At 42.3% G+C, this 6171-nt stretch overlaps 1 non-coding gene across 1 annotated transcript; it reads left to right on the forward strand.

Annotated features, from left to right (window-relative positions):
• The first annotated feature begins 1099 nt into the window (after positions 1-1099).
• trnaq-cug (transfer RNA glutamine (anticodon CUG)) lies at positions 1100-1171 on the forward strand. Its single transcript has one exon. It is a non-coding gene; the product is annotated as a tRNA-Gln (tRNA).
• Positions 1172-6171: the final 5000 nt, after the last annotated feature.

The following is a 6171-nucleotide window of genomic DNA, read 5'->3' on the forward strand; positions in this document are numbered from 1 at the left end:
GTGGGAGAACAGACGGAGAGCAGGTACCAGGACCTGAGAGCAAAGAACCATCTTGCTCTGAGGTCGCAGTTCTAATCACTGTACTCATCTGAAATCAAACCGAGTCTGTAAGTATACCTCAAAACTAACAGGACACATGGATTATCACCAGTAAGGTGCTTTTGTTGTCCATGTGGTGTCTATGCTGGAGGTGAAGCAGGTAAAGTCTGCAGACTACACGCTGCCAGACTTTAAATAACCACAGAGGAGAGTGTGTGATATTAGATTGTTGTGTAACTGAAGCTGAGAAGCATCGACGTGTTGGCAGGATGAAACAGCAGCTGATGATCAGCAGATAGCAACAACATCGACCTGTTTTCACTGACAGAAACATGAGACCAGTGTTGATCTGAGGTCAGTAGAATTTTAGCAAGAGCTGCGCTTCACATCCAACTCACAATTCATCCACAGAACAAGTCATCCAGCAGTGCTTCTAGTTTTTGGCAATCACGTGTGTGTAATCAGCAGTGAACACATGGAGTTGAATTCATCCTCAGAAAGTGACAAAAATAACTTGCAATAAAATAAAATACTCCACGGATCAACAACATAATAATATAAAGAAGAAGAAAAATGATGACTAATAGATACCTTCCACACCGTGCTGGCTGTGTTGTGCCGTTTATTGTTTGCAGGTAGCTGTTCTGCTGTGTTACACTGACACCTGGTGGCGAGTGGTGGATTTACTGATAAACGTTTCTGTACTGAAACAGTAAAATGATTAAATAAGCACTGACCGAACTATTAATGACCGGTGTGGTCGCAAAACCATGTTCGTTCGTTTGTTTTGTCAGATTTTATCCACCGTGCTGATGGACCCGGGAACTAATACGTTTCACAGTTATATATACAACCTTTATGTCCAAAATCCGGGGGATGTGACGTCAGAGGCGAGGCTAGATTTGAGGTTTTAACATGAAATCTATAAACGATTCGTATGTAAATAAACGGATCGTAGTACAGCGAAAAAATCCTCCCCCAACAGTTCACATAAATCATATCGGGGAGGTCATGTCTGTTCAACTTTTAAATAATGAAATTTCCGACGGTGCAAGCACGTGGTTCCATGGTGTAATGGTTAGCACTCTGGACTCTGAATCCAGCGATCCGAGTTCAAATCTCGGTGGAACCTGCCCTCATTTTTCTCCTGATACACAGGAATAAATCCATCAAGTATAAAATTAAAATTGACTGAATAAAGTCACAGCAGTTAGTAGAGGCACACCCCTGTGCCCAAGTGTCGTAGGACCAGGTAACATTCATACCTCATATCTTTACTTTTTGATATGAAATACAAGAAATACATGGAGTGGTTTATTGAAAAGAGCAAATATAAATGTAAATGCAGCAGTCCGGTTTCTATGACCATCTTTATTCTTCAACACAACCTTAACTCTGTTAAGCATTTTAAAAAAAAATCTTATTCAGGAACAGATTTACAGGCTTGTTGAAAGACATTCAAAGCTCTTCTGTATTTTAGTCTGTTCTCTGTCATGATAATCCCCCACTGCTTCGATAATGTTGAGCTTCAGGCTCTGGGGAGGCTAATCCATGACTGATAATGTTCCATTGTGTGTTTTTATATCCAAGAATGCTTTTACTGCACTGGCACTGTGTTTGGAGTCCTTGTCCCAAACACTGAAAAATGGTAAAAAAAGAAAAAAGAAAAAAAGAAGTTGTTTTCTGTCAGTTTTTTCCAGATGTTGTTGCATGGTGGATCATCCGAGAAGCTCCTTCAGTCCTAAAAGCAATTGGTGGAGAGTCCCAGATTTTAAGCCCTATGGGAGTGTCTCCAAGAGGATCATGGACCCCCACTGTTCCTCTGCCTAATCACCCAAGCCAAGGTGTGAAAATGGGTGTCGGTCACAATCAGGCAAGGTTTCGGGTGAACCCATTGTGAAACCTAGTCCCACCCTGCCATGTGATTTACTGAGGTCAAAAGGCCCAGGATGTGAGTGGGTGTTAAGGCGTCTGTGAAGTGAGAACCATTTCAGGTGACTACATCATGGAGCTCATTGAGAAAAGGCCAAGGGTTTGCAGCGCTGTCAACAAAGCTAAGGGTGGTTCAGGAATCTAAAAGACTTATTTAGAGTTATTTATCAATTTTTTCTTTGCTACATAATTCTTGCTTCATATATTTGATATCTTCAGTATGTATCTACAATGTAGAAAGCAATAAAAATAAACACAAAAATATACAAAATGAGAAGGTGTGTCCAAACTGTTGACTGGTCTGGCTCCTTGGAAGCAAAAGATAAAGAAGTGAAGTGTGGCTCAAGAGTTTTACACAGTACTTCACTTCTTTAACTTTTAAGATCAGGTGAGTAATCACATACATTTTATAGTCATGCACAAAGACAAATGTAAGAGAATGTGCACAGAAACAAAGCAGGGATGTTTGATGTTCCACATGTCTCTAGTGGGTAACGGCTCATTATTTTAAACATTGTAAATGAGAAGCAGTGATGTCTCAAGCTGCTGTCTCCTTATTTGCCCCTTATACTGAACATGACCCCTCACTTTGTATAGTGGTGAGGATTCGGGCCACCAGTCAGACGTTTGGAGGTCCAGATTGAGCCAGACTGTGGGTGATCCCCTCTGTTTATCAGATCATAGATTTAAAGTCTTAGTTCCTCATTTAATCGCCTTCATTAGTGGAAACAAAGCAGGAATGACACACAGGTTTGCAGTCCTGGCAGAATGGATGGACAAGGTCAACCTGACCTGAACACGACCTTGATGTTACCTCATCGGTGATTTATGCAGGAGTTCATGCTCTGGATTTATCAGCAGGAAATCAGTTCTAACTGGACAAACCGTCCGCTCTCAGCAGTCTGTCAGCAGTCAAAGAGCTGAAGCGAAATCACCTTATCAGCCTAGAGGAGAGAAAAGCCTATTTAATAGAGCTGCAGGTCAGACTGAGGAGGTGATAATGAGCTTACAAAAGAGCCGTTTGGCAAAAATAAATAAAAAGAGTGCACAGTGCAGAGGAGAGCATATGGTTTCCCAGGTATGCAAATGGAGATGGTTTAATGTGTGCAGTGTAAAAACTAAAAAAAATGTAACGTAAGGGATGAATATCAGAAGTACAAAGTGAAATGTGGCTACAGCTTCGAGGGACAAAGCTTTGAGACTCACACACCTGAGCCCGACTCCTTCTTCTGTTGTTCACAAGAAACCAAAAATCTAGACATTGCTCATTCTCACTTCATGTGTTTGAACACGTGTGCTGCTCTTACAGTCTGGGCTCTGCTGGTTTCAGTGCTTCTAGCAGATCATAAATCTGCAGCAGTGATTCTTTGCAAAAAATCTGGATTTGGATCATCACCGATGTGTTGGACTGGGCTGAGGTGATAACATGGCGCAGAAAAGTTAGACAGATATTACTGTCAGCGCCGTCACACACGTACCAGGGTTCGTTTGATGTCACGGTAGATCTTTCACCATGGATGAAAAAAAAGGTGAGTCAGTGAGTCAGTTGGGCTTGTGAATCATGATTCATGAGTCAGTAAAGTGATTCTTGAGTATTGAACGATTCGTTCATGATTCGCGCATCACTAACTCTGACATCTCTCTTGCAGTGACCTTTATTCTCGTCTCACAAACCACAACCCTCTCCCTGACTCTTGCTCAGGCTGACGTTTATGTACCTCACCTTCATGATTAGTTTGTTGTTGTTTGTAAATAAAGTCTGGTTAGAAAACGTAGTCTTGTGCCTCTGCTGTATCTGCATTTGGGTCCCGTTTCATGCTCTTGCCTACGCCGCCGTAACAGTGTTTTGTAGAAAGCCAAACCTTTTTGTCCCAGATGATATGTGAGCAAAGAAATCCAGGTGAGGAGAGCTAACAACTTTATTTTGGGCAGACACAGGGCAGAGAGACATACTCACGGACATCTTTTTTCAGAGTGGGCTACCAGAACAGATGATGGAGAAACGAAGCAGTACGATTCATAACTGGGTAACAGGAGAATTTAGCAGTATGAGCCCAGTGGATGACCTGTTACCGAATTGCCGAGGGAAGACACAGCTGGTTAGGAGGGCCGCCGCCAGGGCCGGGTTCATCCTGCTGGGCGTTCCAGACCAGGTACTAGGGATGGGTACCGGTATCCGGTGCCATTATGGCACCGGTTCTGACATAAACGGTAGTAACCAGACCGAAAAGCAGCGCACATTTCGGTGCTTTCTTTCGGTGCTTTTTCCCCCTGAGATGTCATACACTTTGAATTCTAGCCAATCATTTTACCTTTGCAAGCGTAGTAGGCGGGCCCAGGTACGTACGTTCTTTTAGAGCAAAGCTACAGATGAAAAATGCCCAAGGCAAAGCGGTCAAAGTCTGGCTGTACTTCACAGCAAAATATGCAAACTCAGCAGCCTGCAACAAGTGCTTTAAGCTGATACTGTGATACTGTCAAAGGAGGTAACTCCTTGAGTCTGATGAAACACCTTGCGACGAATAGCATTTTGTTAAAAGCCGAGAAATGCACCGTATTTGATAGCTTGCTGCGAGACCTCACACCGTGCACATCTACTGCGGGTGTGGTGCCTGTTATCGGACCCGGAGTTAGCAACATCCCCCATGAACCCGAAGAGTAGAGTCCTGGCCCCTAGCCCTGCCAGTGTAGCAGAAATGATGACGGATGATGATGCAGCAGCAGCCATTCTTCTCTGCGTGAGTAGCTTAATGTAATAAAGTCTGAAACAGCTAAACATGAGAGGTTTTTGGACAAAGTTTGTGTTTTTTCCATTGATTAAGCACTGCTTCCAGCCAAGAGTGATACCATATATGCCCTATAGCTGCAGAAAAGGCTAACATGGTTATCTTTTCACAAAAAAACAGCTAAACATGAGAGGTTTTTGGACAAATTGTGTGTTCTCCATTCTTTAAGCACCGGTGTGAGCACCGTTTAAGCACCGGCACCGTTTCAAAAGTACCAGTTTGGTACTGGTATTGGATAAAACCTAAACGATACCCATCCCTACAGGGACTCGATCTCTCTGGTAAGTGAACCAGCTATACAGGTAGGAAGCAGGATGGTGGATTCTTTGGAGCATGACATTTCATTAGAACAGTGTTTCCAAACATATTTTGCATTAGAAAAATTCACAGGGCACACCACCAAACAAAAATGTCACAAAAAGTATATTTATTGAAATCTAATGAAAATCTACTGTCAATTTACTTAGTGTGAAACCTGGGCCTGTTTAGTTGAGCACAAAGCTGATATTCTTGCAGGAATTGAAGAAAGACAATGACAAGCTTCTCAACAGAGTCTCTCTCTCTTTTTTTGTCATTATAGCAGTCATGCTTGAAAAGCCCATCTCACATAGATAGGTTGTAGAGAACTGAAATGGCTTTGTTTGCCAGAATAAGGAACCCATTGGCAGCAGTCAGCCAAGAACTGACTGCTACTTCAAATCATGGCCCTGTTTGACAATTTTTCACCACACACCAAGATTAGCAGAATTGGACTTTTCTGTTTTAGTGACTTAATTGGAGCAAGAGGCTGTACTGCCCTCTAGTGGAAGAGAATGTAGTTCTGCCTGTCACAAAACGCCGCTTTGCTGCCATGATGCCAGGTCTCTCTTGGAAATGACATTTTTAATCTCAATGAGATTTTTACCTGGATAAATAAGGGATTAATTATAAAAACGTACCGAAATCTGAAATCGGATCATCTTCCATGCCATACCTGATGGTTTCTCACGGCACACATATGTGCCACGGCACAGTGGTTGGGTGTTTCATCATGTACATCCCTAAAAGATTTATAAATCTGAGTACATAAGGCAGTGAAAAGGACTAGAATTATGGTCCAAAACCCCCCATATATTAATATTTCTAGGCTGAATAGTGATGCGTGATATATAACTGGGTATTTTCTACAGAAGTAACCTGTAATATTGAGAACTTCGTTTTATTAAAACAGACTGGTAAGCATAAAATGCACTTTCCTGTGAGTTTTTCTAATCTTTTGCAACACATGAAATTTTAACACCTTAAGACAGTAATTTGCACCATCCATCTTCTATTGCTTATCGAGGTTCGGGTCTCAGGGGCACCAGTCTGAGCAACGGTACTTGTCTTCTGTGGTCTGAGGACTTTTGGTGTTGTTGAGTTTCCTGCACTCCTT

This window comes from Perissodus microlepis, chromosome 1 (assembly GCF_051167445.1).
Source record: "Perissodus microlepis isolate ML-2025 ecotype Zambia chromosome 1, ASM5116744v1, whole genome shotgun sequence".
Lineage (NCBI taxonomy): Eukaryota > Metazoa > Chordata > Actinopteri > Cichliformes > Cichlidae > Perissodus > Perissodus microlepis.